General features: G+C 39.3%; 1 protein-coding gene across 3 annotated transcripts in view; it reads left to right on the top strand.

Moving 5' to 3' along the window:
• Positions 1–364: 364 nt before the first annotated feature.
• The window catches only part of OSBPL9 (oxysterol binding protein like 9), an 89652-nt gene continuing 71278 nt past the window's right edge, over positions 365–18738 (top strand). Inside the window, exon 1 of one of the 3 annotated variants that reach the window (XM_008061432.2) lies at positions 365–474. The gene's annotated coding sequence lies outside the window, so the exon portion shown is untranslated. The remainder of the gene's footprint in view (positions 475–18738) is intronic. The other 2 variants (XM_021714132.1, XM_021714130.1) reach the window with 2 other exon arrangements.

The following is an 18738-nucleotide window of genomic DNA, read 5'->3' as shown; positions in this document are numbered from 1 at the left end:
TGCTAGGAGAAAACTGACCCTAAATATAAACCTTATTTTCTGGATTTTTTTTTGTCTTCTTCCAGGTCATGGCCTGGTAATTCTTTACTACCATGTTGGTTTCTGGTGCCATTAACCAGTTGATTTTTCATTATCGGTCCAACTTTCCCACCTTTTCTCAGTGGGAAGGTTGGGTCAACTATATAGTCTGGCATTATTCAACACAGTTATTTCCCTTTCTTATAAATTGTTGCAAGTACTTTGCATATCTGGAAAGGATAGGTCAAGCTGAACCTATGAAGGAAAGGACACAACTAAAAATCTTTTCTGTTAACCATCACAGTTTTAAAATTATATTTTCAAACATGTGATATATTGTAGAAAGTAAATGTTTAATTCTTATAATATTTTATTCCAGCTCGTGATGCTGATGAGCGAGAGAAGTGGATCCATGCCTTAGAAGAAACAATTCTTCGACATACTCTCCAGCTTCAAGTAAGAATCTTTACATGGCTTCCAGATAGTTCATTGGTTTTTGCCTGTTTATTTTCTGTTTTTTAAAAGTAACTGTGATAAGATGTCCTGAAAACTTTTAGTCTCTGAGTTGCTTATTTTTGCCTTTACAGTATTTATACGGTGTTTATATAGTAAAGTTTTAGTCATTTATTTTCTTCTGCTTTCTGAAGGGTAAAAGACTGATTTTTGTCTAGAAACAAGACAGTATAAGGCAGTGTTGAAAGTAAAATGCTGTGTTAAAATATGCCAGGCTCACTTTTTAAATTTAGTATCTATATTTGGTTATTGATGTAATCAAATAATATAATTATGTGTGATAATAGGTAAGTGCTGAGAAGTTGACCTCATCTTCTTAAAGGAGTTGGCTGTTACTGTATGTGTCAGTTTCACCTCTTTCAGATGGTAGTGAAAGAAAACGCAGCTGATACTGGCTCAAGGAAAAAAAAGTAAATCTGGTTTAGATGTGGTTTGAAGTGTAGGCACTTAATGTCATGAGGACTTGGGTCTCCCATACTGATTTCCAGGGTCTGGTTCTTCTGAGTTGGCTTCATCTTCTGATAGATTCTCCCTTTGTGGTGGCAAATGGTTGCAGCAATTTCAGCCTCACATTTTTTGAACTCTGAGTCCATAGGAGGCTATTTTTTCTGGATTTCTTTTTTAATTTTTAATTTTAAAGATGTGGGATACAATTCAGGGTTAGGTATACAAATGTTCATTATGCAGCTACCCTTGTTGATGAGGTGTGCCCACCCCCAGCAGTTTCCCACTACTGCCAATCCCACTCACCTCTCCCCTGGCAGTTTCCTATGTTTCTGGATTTTAATAGGATTAATAGGCTAAGTGCTGATCATCTTCGATTCAGTCATGTGTCCAATCCTGACCAATCACAGTTCCACAGTCATATGCGCCACCTTGAAGCTGGGACGATACTGGTTTCACTAGAAACACTTTGCTGATAGGGTGGAAGGTGTATTCATCTACCCCACCCACTCCCAGCAAAGTCAGAATAGAGGGAAAAAAGATGCCAGGTGACCAAAGCAACTAATGTCTACTGCACTGTAGATGCTTTTCCGTATTCTCCAATGAAAGAGCTTATATTTGTGGCATGTAGAGGGTTTTGTTTGGGTTATTTTAATTTAGAAGATTGCATTATAGAAAATGGATGTTTTATAACCCATTCTTTCTACTTTCCTTTATCCTACACTAGGAATTGGCTTGTTAGATAAGGTGGTATAGGGCATCATAGGTCCTATAAGATGGTGGGCCCCATCACTTGAAAGTGTTCAAGACATTGTTCAAAGATGTAGTTACTAAGGGACTATAAGAAATGAATATGTGGCCAAGCTCCGTGGCTCAAGCCTATAATACAGCACTTTGGGAGGCCGAGGTGAGGGGATTGCCTGAGCCCACGGGTTTGAGAAGAGCCCCGGCAACTTGATGCGACCTCATCTCTACAGTAAATTAAAAAATTAGCTGAGTGTGGTGGCGTATGCCTGCAGTTCTGTAGTTCTGTAGACTGAGGTGGAAGGATCACCGAAGCCCAGCAGGTTGACTCTGGGGTGGCCATGAGTATGCCACTGCACACCAACCTGGGTAACAGAGTGAGAATCCGACCCAAAAAGAAAAAAAAAGAACATGTAATTGAAGTAGGTGATCTGTTAGTCACTCTATGAGTTATGCTCTTAAAAAGCAACTCATAATTTCTACAGGTTTATTTTTTATTTAGGTAGTTTCATAAATGATTGCAGCATAATTTTTTTTTTTTGAGTTGGAGTCTCACTCTGTCGCCCAGACTGGAGTGCAGTGGCCGCTCCCGGCCACTGCAACCTCGACCCGCTGGGTTCTGGCGATCCTTCCGCCTCAGCCTTCGGAGTAGCTGGAATTACAGGCATGCGCTACCACACCCGGCTGATTTTTTGATTTATTGTAGAGATGAGGTCTCGCTGCCCAGATGGGTCTCGAACCCGCAGGCTCAGGCAATCCACTCACCTCAGCCTCCCAAAGGTGTGGGATTACAGGCTGAGCCACCGAGCCCGGTTTGCAGCATCATTTTAATAAATTAGTGATTCTGTAAGAAGAGAATAAGTGTTTTAATAATTGTATTAGACTGAAATTGGCAGATGAGATTCCTCCTGTGGTTGGTTAGACTAACATTCAAGTTTTTCTATGATATATTTTTGCCTGCCCTTGTAGACATTTCTACCCTTGCATAAACATTTACTAGAATACTATTGCTCACTTGCTTTCCTCCAAACACATTTCTGGCCTGCACATCCTTGTATGTAATATTCTCTCTGAAATGTCTTCTGCCCTTTTCTTCAAAGCCTAGTTCAGAAATGACCTCTTCTAGGAAGCCTCCCCTGACTAACCCTTCCTCCCCCCATACCCCATGTTCAAAATGATCTCTTTCATTTGAATGCCGTAGTCATTCACTAAGTCCTTACATAGTCTTGTTTATATTTTAAAGTATATATCACTCCCACCTCCCCTAAGTGGAATTTAGGATACACACTCCTTAAGTTCAGGTACAATTTGATCCAGTTTTGGAATTTTTGAGCTTTTGCTGAGAAGAGAGCTTACATGTCTTTGGGAGTAATGAGAAACAAAAGATGACTTTGAGAAGTCTTAGACTTCTGATAACTTTGATATCTAAAAATACATGTTAAAATTAGCAGGGCATGGTGGTGCATGCCTGTACTCCGAGCTTCTTGGAAGTCTGAAGTGGAAGGATCGCCTGAGCCCATTAGGTCGAGGCTGCAGTGGCTGTGAGCGTGCCACTGCATTCTAGCCTGGGCGACAGTGAGACTCCAACTTAAAAAAAAAAACACCCAAAAAACAAAAAACATGTGATGCAAAAGAGTTTTTTTATTCTAAACTTAATGTGCATGGAGAGGATAAAATACCTAGAAATATGGAGTTAAATGTCATTTGATTGGCAAAAGATTCTCTTCCCAGAGGTAGTGAAGTGTGGTAAAGAACTTAACTCTGGAGCCAGAATGTCTCCGTATGTGTCCCACTGCCACCACTTATATGTAACCTTTTTTTTTTTTTGAGTCATAATCTCACTCTGTCACCCAGGCTGGAGTGCAGTGGCACGCTCACGGCCACCCCAGCATCGACTTGCTCGGCTCAGGCAATTCTTCCACCTCAGCCTTCCAAGTAGCCCGAACTACAGGCACGTGCTACCATGCCCGGCTAATTTTTTGATTTGCTGTGGAGATGAGGTCTCGCCAAGTTGCCCAGGCTGTTCTCAAACCCCTGGGCTCAGGCAATCCCCTCACCTTGGCCTCCCAAAGTGCTGGGATTACAGACTTGAGCCACCACACCCAGCCTACATGTAACCATTCATATTCATTTTACAATCTCTGGGTTTCAGTATCCTCATGTATAAAATGAGGATAATGAAAGAACTTACTTCATAGAATTGTTTTGGTGATTAAATGAGTTAAATGAAACTGGCTGAAATAATGCCTAGCTATGGTAAGAACTTGATAAATATTAGTTGCTATTACTAATACAAAAACTACTCCTACCATGCCTTCTTCCAGTGCCTGGTATCCAGACAGTGCTCATTAAATGTTAACTAAATAAAGACGTAATTGAAGGGATTAAGGAATAAACAGCTGATATTTAATTACCTTTCCATTGCTGCTTATTGAATGTTTTCAGATGAATAGCATATCGTCTATTAAACTCTGTGAGGTGGGTACTCATGGAGCTGCCTTCCAGAGACATATCGGGGAGGAGATTCAGTATGGCAGCAACCTCCTTTTATTTATTTTTTTAATTTAACTTTTTAATTTTTTTTTTTGTCAGAATCTCATTCTGTTGCCCAGGCTGGAGTGCAGTGATATGCTCATAACTACTGCAGCCTTGACCTTCTGGGCTCAGGTGATCCTGCCGCCTGAGCCTTCCAAGTAGCTGGAACTACAGGCATGCGCCACCATGCCCAGCTTATTTTTTGATTTGTTGTAGAGATGAAGTCTCACTGTGTTGCCCATGTTGGTCTCAAACTCCTAGACTCAGGCAATCCTCTCGCCACAACCTCCCAAAGTGCTGGGATTATACTGCTCTGGCCTAGCAACTTACTTTGAAAATATATCCTAGTATCTACTACTGCACTAGGTTCTTTTCTTTCATTATTTTGATTTCTCACAAAAATCTTACAAGATGTGTATTTTTGCACCCCCAGTTTATAGATGAGGAAGCTTCTACTATATGGCACTGCTTCCCCTGTTAACATTTGACCTTATTATATTTACATATCCTCCTTTTCCATTGAACTTTACTCTAGCCATTAAACTATATTACTTTGGCCTTGTCATTGCTGAGTGCCACACTACCTCTAAAATATTACATTAAAAAGTATTTTCTCTTTGATACGTGTTTTACCTTCACCTTTTTCTACCACTTTTTCTAAGTCTTCTTTCATTTTGGTTTGAGTTCTCCATTTTTCCTGGTCACTTAGTACTGTTCTAGTTTTGCTTATCTGGTTCTCCAATGTAGACCTATGGTCTGCTTCTTTAACATTGCCTTTACTGTCACCCTTAGAATTTCTTGTTGCTGGATTTTTTTTAAGGGCAGAATTAATATTTTATTGTTATTTATAATCAGATGGCAGTTGGTTATATAGTCTTCATACTTCATACATTTTGTAAATTAAAAAAACTCCAAGTTTTAAATAACCAATGGCTGGTTATGTTTTCAGAAAACATGATTAGATTAATTCATTGACGGTGGCTTCAAGCTTTTCCTTATTAGCTCCAGAAAATCCACCCACCTTTTGTCCCTTTTTAAAAAACTAGAGGTTGGCATACATTTGACTTCGCATTCTGAAGCAACATCCTGACAGTCATCCACATCCACTTCAGTGAACACCACACTGGAATCCTGTAGCTTTCAAGACATCCCAAAAAGAGGCCTTGCTATCCATCTGTTTCACCATTTTGGCAGTTGGGGTCCGGGGAGCGGCTATTAGAACTGTTGGAAATGAATCCTAAGTGCCAGACCGAGCTTCTGCTGGATGCTTTATGCTCTGTACTATGCTGACTTCATTCCCTTGGGCCTGATGCATTGTCCAGTTTCTTTGCTTTTAATACTGTTGGAGGTCACAAAAGTGAGATGGTTATATCTATCACAGTTTTATTTTTTTCTAACTTTAATTGGCTATCCATTATTATTTAACAGTGTTCTTATTAATTTCTTATTGATTTCCAGGTGAATCTCTACAGTGGAATCTTTTTGGCTTATTGAGTATCTGAGTATAGCCTGTTTCCTTCTTCATAGATAAAAGTCATTCTTCAACAGTTTTTAGTGACTTCACCTATACTTTATTTCTCTGCTTAGCATATTTCAAAGAAGAAATATTCTTACTCTTTCCAAAGTTAACACTACAGACATACTCGACCACATGATGTTTCCTTTGAGATTGTGACCTTCTAGCAGTCTCCACCATTTTCATGGATTCAGCTAAACCTTTCGTATAAAAGACTTTTAAGGACGGCATCTTGCTCTATCTCCCAGGCTGGAGTTCAGTAGCACAATCATAACTTACTACAACCTCAAACTCCTGGGCCCAAGTGATCCTCCCACCTTAGCCTCCTGTCGTGCTAGGATTACAGACATGAGCCATCATGCCTGGCTGCCTCTTAGTGTATATCTTTTTTGATATGTAGCTTTAGTCCTATATACTTTTTCCCTTTAGATTTTGCCAGTTAGATATCTTCCTGGAACTTCACTTCAACATGGCTAAGACTCTTTCTTCCCCAAAGCAAATGTAACCAGGGTGGTCTGAAGATGGCAGAAGACAGCTAGAATCTTCTCTGTCCTTTTAATAACTCCTATGGAAGCTGAATTTCCAAAAGTCATTCTAAACTTGTATGTTAGCTTGTATTGTTCATGTCTTTACATCCAACCAAATTAGGAAGCCCCTTGAAGGGGGGAGGCCAGAAGGACTGCTGTGCTTCTTAATTCCCTCTTCCTAACCTATAAAAGACATTCAGTAGATGTCATTTTTTGTTTTTGAGTCAGAGTCTCACTCTGTCACCCAGGCTAGAGTAAAGTGGCACTCTCACCATCATCACAGCCTTGACCTGCTGGGTTCTGGCAATCCTTTCATCTCAACCTCCTGTGTAGTTGGGACTATCAGGTATGTGCTACTACCCCCAGCTAATTATTTAATTTATTATAGAGACAAGGCAATCTTCTTGCCTCTGCCTCCCAAAGTGCTGGGATTATAGGTGTAAGCCACCATGCTCAGCCTTGATGATATTAATTAATAGAGGGGAATTTTCAAGATTCTTTTTTACCCTTTTTTTGTTTTGTTTTGTTTTGTTTTAGAAAGCAGGATTTAGCTGGGCTTGGTGGCTCAGCCTGTAATCCCACGCTTTGGGAGGCTGAGGTTGAGTAGATTGCCTGAGCCCGCGGGTTTGAGACCTGCCTGGGCAACTTGGCGAGATCTCATCTCTACAATAAATAAAAAAATCAGCCGGGTGTGGTAGTGCATGCCTGTCATTCCGGCTACTCGAAAGGCTGAGGCAGAAGGATCACCGGAGCCCAGCAGGTCGAGGCTGCGGTGGCCGGGAGCGGCCATTGCACTCCAGTCTGGGGGACAAGTGAGACTCCAACTCAAAAAAAAAAAAAAGCAGGATTTATCGAGAGGACAGAAAAGCTCCTACAGTGGGAAGGGACCTGAAGGGGTTGCCCCTTTTTTATCTTTGTAAACTTTAGTACAAATTAAATGCTGAGAGATTGTCAAGCTAGGGACTAATCACTGGAAGAAGACTCAGAATGTTACATACTGTAGCTTTTGTGGTATCTTATATTGTACAAGATATAATGAATTGTAGCAGCTTGTCTGGATGTCATACAGGTATAAAAATCATTTTTATAAACTTGAGTAAATTTGGGCCCATTTTAGAAAAAAACTGTTGCAGACCCTGAATGTCAATGCAAAGTGTTATATCATAATGCTGTTTAATGCGAACAAGCATAAAGCCAGGTATAAATTTTTTAGGTTTAAAATCTTATAGAACTATACATCTAAAATAAAATTTCGAATTAAAAAATAAACAGGCCAGGTATAGTGGCTCATGCCTATAATTTCAGCACTTTGGGAGGCTAAGGCAGGAGGATCACATGAGGCCAAGAGTTTGAGACCAGCCTAGGCAACATATAGAGACTCCATGTCTGTAACAAAATTAGCCAGGCATGGTGGCACTCACCTGTGTTCCTAGCATTTAGGAGGCTGAGATGGGAAAATTATTTTGAGTCCGGGAGTTTGAGGCTGAAGCGAGCTATGATTGTACTACTGCACTCCACCTTGGTGACAGAGCAAGACCCTGTCCCTAAAGTTAAAAAAAATTTAAAAAGCAAATATAACACAAAACAATAAATCTAAATGAATGTTAATTTAGTGTGATGAATGGCATTTCCTTGCTAAAAGTGGTCAGTCACTACTTACATTGTGAAAATGGTACTGACTGTTCAGGTATAGATTCCGTTTAAGTTTGGCATGCATACACTACTGTGTGGAGTGTGATGACTGTATCATCTCGCAACTTTTTTCTCTTATGACGATTGGGAAACCTTCACTTGTACAGGACATGCCATAGGGTCATTTGGCCTTCACTTCAAATAGCTATACCATTTACATGGTCAGTGTCACTTCTGGGACAATTAGTACATGGTACCAACTTGATTACAAATACAAACTTGGGCAGTGGAGTAGCTTGGTAGCACTTGGTTTTAAAGTAGTTACTGGCTGGGCTCAGTGGCTCAGCCTGTAATCCCAGCACTTTGGGAGGCTAAGGCGAGTAGATTGCCTGAGGCTGCAGGTTCGAGACCAGCCAGGGGAACTTGGCAAGACCTCGTCTCTGCAATAAATAAAACATTAGCCGGACATGGTAGCACGTGCCTATAGGCAGGAGGATCACCAGAGCCCAGCAGGTTGACTCTGGGGTGGTCATGAGTGTGCCATGGCACTCTAGCCTGGGCGACAGAGTGAGACCCCAACTCAAAAAATAAAAATAAAAGTAGTTACTAAGTTAATTAACTCAGTATGTAGTTATACTAATTTTTGTAGGTTATCAGAAATGAAAACACAGAAGATTGTTGTACAGACTTTTATAGAACCCAGTTTGAAGATGCTAATGTAGGTGTTTAATTGAGTGGTATAGGCTTTTTAGTTATGCTATGTGTGAGTTGATAGTTAAAAAAATTTTTATGCTAAATGGCTTCTGTGTTTGTTCTTTGGGCCAAGAAATTGGGGTTTAATTGTTCTTATGTGTGATTTTTTGTTGGCGACTGTCTGCTGATTTTTGGTTGTTATCAACATGGAATTTTATCACTACTGCCTGTAATTTATAATTTTTACCCTCACTGACTTTACTCTCAAGCTCCTAGGGAGAAAGGATATGGTAACTTGCATAAGAATATGGTAGAGAGAGCAGGGAGGGCTAGTACAGATCTCACCAGAAATGCCATTGCATCTCTGGGTAAAACATCATAATACAAAAAGGAGATGTAGTAGAATTTTTGATAGAGCCATTGTGAAGCCTTTTTTATTCCTAAAAGAAAATACTTAGGTATGATAATTACAAATCTGCCTTATTTTTAACTATAAGTGAACACAACTTAGTATTTAAGATACAATTTTGGAGAGTTGTGCTGATAAATAAATCATTAGTATTGAGACATCCTGATTTTACCCTGGGCAACTAAGAGTAATAGAAATCTTTTTTTTTTTTTGAGTCAGAGTCTCTCTCTGTTGCCCAGGCTGGAATGCAGTGTCATGCTCATGGCCACCCTGGTGTCGACCTGTTGGGCTCAGGTGACCCTTCTGCCTCAGTCTTCCAAGTAGCCAGAACTATAGGCATGCACGACCATTCCCAGATAGTTTTTCAATTTATTGTAGAAGCAAGGTCTCACCAAGTTGCCCAGGCTGGTCTTGAACCCCTGGGCTCAGGCAATCCTCTTGCCTCCGCCTCCCAAATGCTGGGATTACAAAAGTGAGCCACCATACCCAGTCAATAGAAATCTTTTGAGTATTTTTCTTGATTGTTAAACTACTTCACTGAAGACTGGTTTTTTGAACATACATTTCGGCTGGGCTCAGTGGCTCAGCCTGTAATCCCAGCACTTTGGGAGGCCGAGGTGAGTGAATTGCCTGAGCCTGTGGGTTCGAGACCTGCCTGGGCAACTTGGCGAGACCTCATCTCTACAATAAATCAAAAATTAGCCGGGCGTGGTAGCGCATGCCTGTAGTTCCAGCTACTTGGAAGGCTGAGGCAGAAGGATCACCGGAGCCCTGCAGGTAGAGGCTGCAGTGGCTGGGAGTGGCCACTGCACTCCAGTCTGAGTGACAGAGTGAGACTCCAACTCAAAAAAAAAAAAAAAAGAACATACATTTCAATTTCTCAGTGTGTAAAACTCTGTTTACTTCAACTGTATTGTTTCCCCTCACCTTATTAAGATTTCATTTTTGTGTCACATAGAAAAACCATTTTTTGTTTTGTTTTTTTTCCTTCCTCAAAACCCTTTTTTTCCCAAAAGAAATAATTGCATGTAGATGTATCAGCCTTCCACAGGTAAAGTGGTATGGAGAAGTAGCCGATTACTTGGGTTTCTCATAATAAAGGACGAGTCCTCAGGGCTGTTGCCAGTGTCCTTGCTGTTACTGAGAGCAGACGAATTTATGACTCTTAAATTGGAATTTAGGATTCTAGGATTCAATTTTCTTATGAATTCTGCTGAACTAGGGATGGCTTGTCTATCTTGGGAAACAACTAAGAACAGATGGTCCAATTTTATAAGTAGCAAAGGTTATTTCTTTATAAAATATATTAGACTCTTTATATACTAAACTCAAAAAAAAAATGAATGGTATTTAGATAATACAAAGCAATATCACTCATCTTGTGACAAAGAGCTGTGTTTTTGTTGTTGTTGTTGTTGTTTTGAGTCAGAGTCTCACTCTGTCTCCCAGGCTGGACTACAGTGGCACACTCACAGCCACTGCAACCTCAACCTGCTGGGCTCAGGTGATCCGACTGCCTCAGCTTTCCAAGTGACTGGAACCACAGGAGTGTGCTACCACACCCAGTTAATTTTTTAATTTATTGTAGAGACGAGGTCTCACCATGTTGCTCAGGCTGGTCTCTAACTCCTGAGCACACATTCTCTCACCTTCTCCTCCCAAAGTGCTGGGATTACAGGTGTGAGCCATCACACCCAGCGAGAGCTGTGTATTTCTAATCAAATTTGGCAACTTACGTATTTTCAATTAAATTTACAAGTGTTTCAGAATAAAGTTAAGTGACCAATTCATAGTATTAACTGTAAAAAATGAGGGCAATAATACCTATCTAATACAATTTTGAAGATTAAATGGTACTAAAAGGTTCATCTAGAAAAACCTGTGGCCTCTTTTTCCTCCATTTTCTCTTTTCCAGCCATTTTTAGACTAGCCATTTTCAACTTTTTTAGTAGTTTATTCTGCTATTTTCATAGCATAGTACCTGACATTTCATTCATTTAGCAGACACTTATTGAACACCTAATACAGACCAGTCTCTATGTGAGGATTTGCTAAAGATACAGTAGTGAACAGGATGTTGTGAGGGTTGTGTTAGTTTCTAACCTTGAACCAAAATATTTCTTTCTGTTTGGTAATGCATTAAAAATTGTTTTGGGAGGCCTAGGCAAGAGGATTGCCTGAGCCCACGGGTTTGAGACCAGCCAGGGCAACATGGTGAGACCTCATCTCTATAGTAAATAAAAAAATTAGCTGGGTGTGGTAGTGTGCACCTGTAGTTCTGGCTACTTGGAAGGCTGAGGTGGAAGGATCACCAGAGCCCAGGAGGTCGGTGCTCAGGTGGCCGTGAGCATGCCACTGTACTCCAGCCTGGGCGATGGAGTGGGACTCTGAATAAAAAAAAAAAAAAAAAAATTTCAAGCAGCTTATAAACAAATTTTTGGAACATGGAGCTCTTGATCATAAGGTAGGGGTTGCTTCTACCATATATATTCTAAGTGGTGTATTGTATATTGCCAAACTTTCTACATGGAAAGGTATTGGCTGACTGTAGTTTTGAGACTTCTGGGAACCAGTCAGGTAAAACTGAAACTCTTTGCTATTTATCTGCTTTAGTCATTTAGTCTGAGTTGCTAGGCAAATCCCTAAGGAAGTATTGTTTGATTAAAAAACAAACAAAAAAAACCTTACTTTTTAGAGTGATTTTAGGTTCACAGCAAATTGAGCAGAATGTACAGAGATTTCCCTCATCTACCCTGGCTCTGCACATGTGGCTTCCCCTACACCAGAGTGGTACATTTGTTACAATTAATGAACCTACACTGACACATCATTATCACCCAAGCCCCATAGTGCATATTAGGGTTCACTCTTGGTGTTGTCTATGGACAAACTTATAATAACATTTAGCTATCATTATAGTATTGTAAATAGCTGTATAACTACCCTAAAAACCCACTGTGTTCCATCTATTCATCATTCCCTTCCTTCACTGTCTGGCAAATGCTGATCTATCTTTCTTTCTCTCTTTCTTTCTTTTTTCTTCTTGCTTTGTCACCCAGGCTGGCATGTAGTGATATGACTGAGTGATCCCCCTGCCTCAGTCTCCCAAGTAGCTGAAACTACTGGCACAGCCACAGCCACAATGCCTGGCTAATTTAAAAAAAAATTTTTTTTTTTTAAAAACAAGATCTCCTTATGTTGCCCAGGTTGATCTCAAACACCTGTACTCAAATGGTCCTCCTGCCTCAGTTCCCAAGTAGTTGGGATTACAGACTGAGTAATATTTCGGTATCCATTCATCTACTAAAAAAAATCTTGGTTGCTTTCAAATTTTGGCAATTATGAATGAACAGTGTGTAGGTTTTTATGTGGACGTACGTTTTCAACTCCTTTGGGTAAATACCAAGGAATTCCACTGCTGCTGGTTCATATGATAAATCCATGTTTAGCTTTGTCTTCCAAAGTGATTGTACCGTTGTTTTGCATCGCCACCAGAAATTTGAGAGTTCCGGAATGTTGCTGCATTTTTGTTGTCAGTGTTTCTAGGTTTTAGCCATTCTATTAGGTTTGTAGTAGTATCTCATTTTTGTTTCAATTTGTATTTTCCTGACAACATATGATATGGAACATCTTTTCATAGGCTTCTTAAAAGTTCTTTGTTTATTTTGATAGCAGTCCTTTACCAGATATGTCTTTTGCAAATATTTTCTCCCAGCCTATGGCTTCTTTTTTTATTCTCTTGTTAGTATCTTTCACAGAGCAGAAAATGAAGTCTTGATTATCAATTCTTCATTTTCATGGATTGTGCCTTTGGTGTTATATCTTGAAAGTGATTGCCAAACCCTAGAATATCTAAATGTTCTCTGATATTATCTTCTAGGAGTTTTATAGTTTTGTGTTTCACATTGGGTCTGTAATCTATTTTGAGTTAATTTCTGTGGGTGTAAGGTTTGTGTCTAGATTCATCGTTATTGCATGTGGATATCCAGTTGTCCCAGCACTGTTTGTTTCTCCACTGTATTACTTTTGCCCCTTTGTCAAAGATCAGTTGACTAAAATTAGCTGGATATGGTGGCATATGCCTGTAGTTCTAGCTACTGGAGAGGATGAGCTGGAATGATCGCCTGAGCCCAGGAGGTCAAAGGCTATGGTGAGCTGTGATCGCGCCATTGCCCTCAGTCTGGGCAACAGAGTGAGACCATGTCTCAAAAAATAAATCAGTTGACTTATATGTATGTGGGTCTGTTTCTGGACTCTATTCTGTTCCATCGATCTGTTTGTCTATTCTTTCACCAATACCACACTGTCTTGATTATTGTAGCTTTATAGTATGTCTTGAAGTCAGGTAATGAATGTCATTTCTCCAACTTTGTTCCTCTTCTTTAATATTGTGTTGTCTATTCTGGTTCTTTTGCCTTTCCATATAAATGTTAGAAGCAGTTTGTTGATATCCACTAAATAACTTGCTAGAATTTTGATTGGGATGGCATTGACTCTATCAAATTGGTAAAAACTGACATAGTAACAATATTGAGTCTTCCTGTCCTTGAAAACAGACCGTCTCTTCATTTATTTAGTTTCTTTTTTGATTTCTCAGACTTTTGTAGTTTTCTTTCTTTATATTTTATTCATATTTTGTTAGATTTATACCTAAGTATTTTATTTTGGGGGAAGCTAATGTAAATAGTATTGTATTTTAAATTTCAAATTCCACTTGTTCACTACTGGTATATAGGAAAATGTTGATTTTTTAATATTAACTGTGTATCCTTTAATCTTATTATAATCACTTATAAATTCCAGGATTTAAAAAATCTGTTCTTTATGATTTTCTACATAGATGATCATGTCATGTGGAAACAACAACGGTTTTATTTCTTCGTTTCCAATTAGTATAACTTTTATTTCTCTATCTTGTCTTACTGCATTAACTAGGGTTTTCAATAAGATGTTGAAAAGTAGTAGTGAGAAGGGATATCCTTGCCTTGTTCCAAATCTTAATGGGAAAGCTTCTAGTTTCTCACCATCAAGTTTGATGTTTACTGTAGGTTTTTTGTTTTTGTTTTTTGAGTTGGAGTCTCACTCTGTCACCCAGACTGGAGTGCAGTGGCCACTCCTGGTCACTGCAGCCTCAACCTGCTGGGCTCCTGCAATCCTTCCGCCTCAGCCTTCCAAGTAGCTGGAACTACAGGTGCGTGCTACCACGCCCAGCTAATTTTTGATTTTATTGTAGAGATGAGGTCTCACCAAGTTGTCCAGGCGGGTCTCGAACCCGCGGGCTCAGGCAATGTAAGTTTTGAAAAAAAAACTATATTCTTTATAAATATTCTTTAGGATATTGGGAAAGTTCCCCTTTCTTCCTGCTTTACTGAGAGGTTTTTCATGAATAAGTGTTAGATTTTGTTAATTTTTTTTGCAGCTATTGGTATGATCATATGAATTTTCTTCTTTATCCTATTGATGCTGGGGGGCTATATTAATTGATTTTCAAATATTGAATCAGCTTTGCATACCTGGGATAAATCCCATTTGGTTGTGATGAGTACTTCTTTTTATACATTGTTTGATTCAATTTCCTAATATTTTGTTTTGTTGAAGATGTTTGTATCTGTGTTCATGAGAAATATTGGTCTGTAGTTTTCTTTTAATGTCTTTGCCTGATTTTGGTATTAGGGTAATGCTGTCCTTATAGAATGAGGAAATATTTTCTCTGCTTGTTTTCTGAAAGATGATAGAGAATTGGTATAATGTCTTCCTTAAATGTTTGATAGAATTCAATAGTAAACCCATCTGGGCCAGGAGCTTTGTTTTGAAAGGTTATTAATTATTGATTCAATTTCTTTAACAGATACAGGCCTATTCACATTGCCTATGTATTCTTATGTGAGTTTTGGCAGATTGTATCTTTCAAGGAATTGATTCATTTCATTTAGGTTATCAAATTTTGGAGTACAGAGTGGCTCATAACTAGTTTGTAGTTATCCTTTTTTTTTTTTTTTTTTAAATGAGTGAAGGTCTCACTTTGTTGCCCAGGCTGGAATGCAGTGGCATGATGACAACTCATTACAGCCTTGATCTCCTTTGCTCAGGCAATCCTTCTGCCTCAGCTTCCTGAGTAGCTGAGACTACAAGCCTGTGCTGCCACACCCAGCTAATTTTTAAAATTTTTTTGTAGAGATGAAGTCTTGCTGTGTTGCCTAGGCTGGTCTCAAACATGTAGGCTCAAGCAGTCCTCCTACTCTGGCCTCCCAAAATGTTGGAATTACAGGCGTGAGCCTCCACATCCAGCATAATTATTCTTTTGATGTACATGGAACCTGTAGTGATTTTCCCCATTTTATTTCTGATATCAGTAATTTGTGTCCTTTCTCTCTTTTTTTTAGTTATCTTGTCCAGAAGCTTATCAATTTTATTGATGTTTTCAAATAACCAGCTTTTGGTTTTGTTGGTTTTCTGAATTCTATTTCATTGATTTCTACTCTATTTTTTATACTTTTTATTTTTGAGTTGGAGTCTCACTGTCACCCAGGCTGGAGTACAGTGGTATGTATGCTCACAGTCACCTCAGCATCGACCTGCTGGACTCAGGTGATCCCTCCACCTCAGCCTTCCAAATGGCTGGAACTACAGACATGTGCCACCACACCCAGCTAATCTTTTGATTTATTGTAGAGATGAGGTCTCTTTGCCAAGTTGCCCGGGCTGGTCTCAAACCTGTGGGCTCAGGCAGTCTGCTCATCTCGGCCTCCCAAAGTGCTGAGATTACAGGTGTCAGCCACCATACCCAGCCTCTTTTTTTTTTTTTTTTTTAAGAGATAGGGTCTCACTGTGTTGCTCAGGTTTGAGTGCATTGGTTATTCACAGGTGTGCTTGTAGTGCGTAACAGCCCCAAACTTCTACAATCTTTCTGTCTCAGCCTCCTGAGTAGCTAGAACTACAGATGGGCATCACTGCACTCGGCTCCATTTCTGACTTTAGATTTAAGTTGTTCTTCTTCTTCTAGCTTTCTAAAGTGGAAGCTTGGATTATTGATTATAGATTTTTCCTTTCTTTCTAATTTATGCATCTAGTGCTATAAATTTCCCTGTAGACACTGATTTTACTTCATGCCAAAAATATAAGTTGTTTTTTCATTTTCATTTGCTTCCAAATATATTTAAAGTTCTCTTGGGATTTCTTCATGGACTCGTGTTATTTGGAAGTGTGTTGTTTAATCTCCATATATTTTGAAATTTTCTAGCTCTCTTTCTGTTATTGATTTCTAGTTTAATTCTGTGACCAAGAGAAGACAGTGTATGATTTCTATTCTTCTAATTCTGTTTAGGTGTGTTTTATGACCCAGAATGTAGGGCATCTTGGTGAAGGGTCCATGTGAGCTTGGGAAGAAAGTATAATCTACCGTTTTTTGGGTGACATAGTTTATAGATACTTATTATATCCAGTTGATAGATGATGGTATTTATTCTGTATTTATTGATTTTCTGCCTGCTGAATGTGTCCATTTCTGATAGATGTCTGATGAAGTATATTGTCTCCAAGTATAATAATGGATTAATCTATCCCTCCATGTAGTTCTGTCAGTTTTTGCCTTATATATTTTGATGCTCTTTTGTTAGGCACATACGTGTTAAGGACTGTATATCTTCTGGGCAAGTCGATTCCTTTGTCTTTATGTCATGCCCCTCTTTGTCCTTGGTAGCTTTTCTTTTTGTGAAGTCTACTTTGTCTGAAATTAATGTAGCTCCTCCCACTTTCCTTTGATTAGTGTTAGTATATCTTTCTCTATCCATTGACTTTTAATTTATATGTGTTTCTATATTTAAAGTGGGTTTCTTGTAGACAATATAGAGTCGGGTCTGGCATGTTTTGATTTACTCTGATAATCTCTGCCTCCTAATTTGGTACATTTAGACTATTGACATTCAAAGTGAGTACTAATATAGTCAGATTAATGTCTGCCATATTTGTTGCTGTTTTCTATTGAATGCCCTTGTTCTTTGTTTCCAATTGTCTTCCACTCTTTTTCTGCCTTTAATGGTTCCATTTTCTTTCCTTGTATCAGTTGTACTTTTTTAAAAAAAAATTTTTAACTGGTTGTCCTAGGGTTTGCAATATACGTTTACAACTAGCCAAAGTACACTTTCAAATAACACTACAATTGATCCTTGAACAACGTGGGTTTGAAATGATCTACTTCCACTTAATGAATAGTAAATATATTTTCTCTTTCTTCTGATTCTCTTAATAACATTTCCTATTCTTTATTCTCTTACTTTATTGTAAGAGTACAGTATATAATATACCAAATATCTGGGGTTTTTTCTCCCACAAGAAAGCATCCAACAAATATCTATTAATCAAAAAGGTGAATGGAAGGGAAACATTCTGTAGCCTTATGATTAAGTCTCAGTCTTTTAGTGAACTTTTGTGAACTTCACATCTTCTTCTCAAACCCCTCTCCCCAGCCACCTGTGTAGGTGGGGCAACATTGTTAGAGAGGACTGGAGTTGAATATTTGTCCTCTCCCATGTGAAAGGCTACAGGGGAAGCAGTAGGGGATTTTTTTTTTCCCCAGTAGGCACTGTGATGATCTTGTACAGCTTCTGGGGGTAAAGCAATAGTATAGACACTCCCTGCCAATATGTCTGTGTGTCTCTGAAGTCTCCGTCTCTCTGATTTGTCCATACTGAGCTTCCAGCAATTTGTCAATTACAGATCAGGTTTCCCTACCCACTGTGCAGTTGGAAATCCACATGTAACTTTTGACTCTCCCAAAACTTAACTCCCCTTAGCCTACTATTTACTGGAAGTTGATTAACACATATTTTGCATGCTATATTTATTATACAATAAAGTAAGCTAGAGAAAAGAAAATAATAAGGAAGAGAAAATATATTTACTATCTATTAAGTGGTTCCCATGGGCACTGGTTCCCAGGGAAGTTGCTGCTTGTGAGTTTTTGCTCAGGTACGTTGTGATTTAGTGCCGCGGCCCGTGCGGCTGTCTTCAGAGTCCTGAGAGAGAGCAGCGAGAGATTAAGAAAGACACAGACACAAAGACATAAAGAAAAGCTGGGGCCAGGTGGGACACTTTGCTCTGATGGAGGAGAAGTGACCCTGAACTAGCTCAGCATGTTTATTTTGTAATTAAGCACAAAAAGTTGGAAGGGATTCAAGGTCTGTGAGGGAGCCATAATGGAATTTTTTGCTACCTAAAGGCATGTTGTTTCGCAGTTATCTTGTTGTGGCTAAGGCTTTATTTATGCTGTGTGCACCTGGATGTGTGGGCATCTGAGACACCGTTTCGTGTAGCAGGTTACATCCCTCACAGCCTGCCTTTGGCTAGGATGCAGAGCTTCCAAGCAAGACCTTGCCTTATCTTAGGCCTTTACTCAAAGCCTGCTACAGTGACAGTGCTCCGTCTGCTCCCCACATCACATCCACATCCGCTCCCGACAATTTAGGGACAACGATTGTCTTTGTGACCTCACTTATCTTACAGATCTAAGAAGAGTTGCTGATTTTTCAGTTTGTGTAGCTTTTTATTTGTTGTTAGGACAGAGTGATCACTTCCACACTTCTTGCATGCTGGAACAGAAACCTGAAGTCTCATCTGACTTGGCTTTTTTTTTTTTTTTTTTTTTGTTAGTTGGAGTCTCACTCTGTCACCCAGACTGGAGTGCAGTGGCTGCTCCCAGCCACCGCAGC

The sequence above is a fragment of the Carlito syrichta genome, unplaced genomic scaffold (genome assembly GCF_000164805.1).
Source record: "Carlito syrichta isolate Samal-C Ts95f unplaced genomic scaffold, Tarsius_syrichta-2.0.1 Scaffold305250, whole genome shotgun sequence".
NCBI classification, from domain to species: domain Eukaryota; kingdom Metazoa; phylum Chordata; class Mammalia; order Primates; family Tarsiidae; genus Carlito; species Carlito syrichta.
Note: the sequence above shows the minus strand (reverse complement) of the source record. Positions and strands in the feature narration are given on the sequence as shown.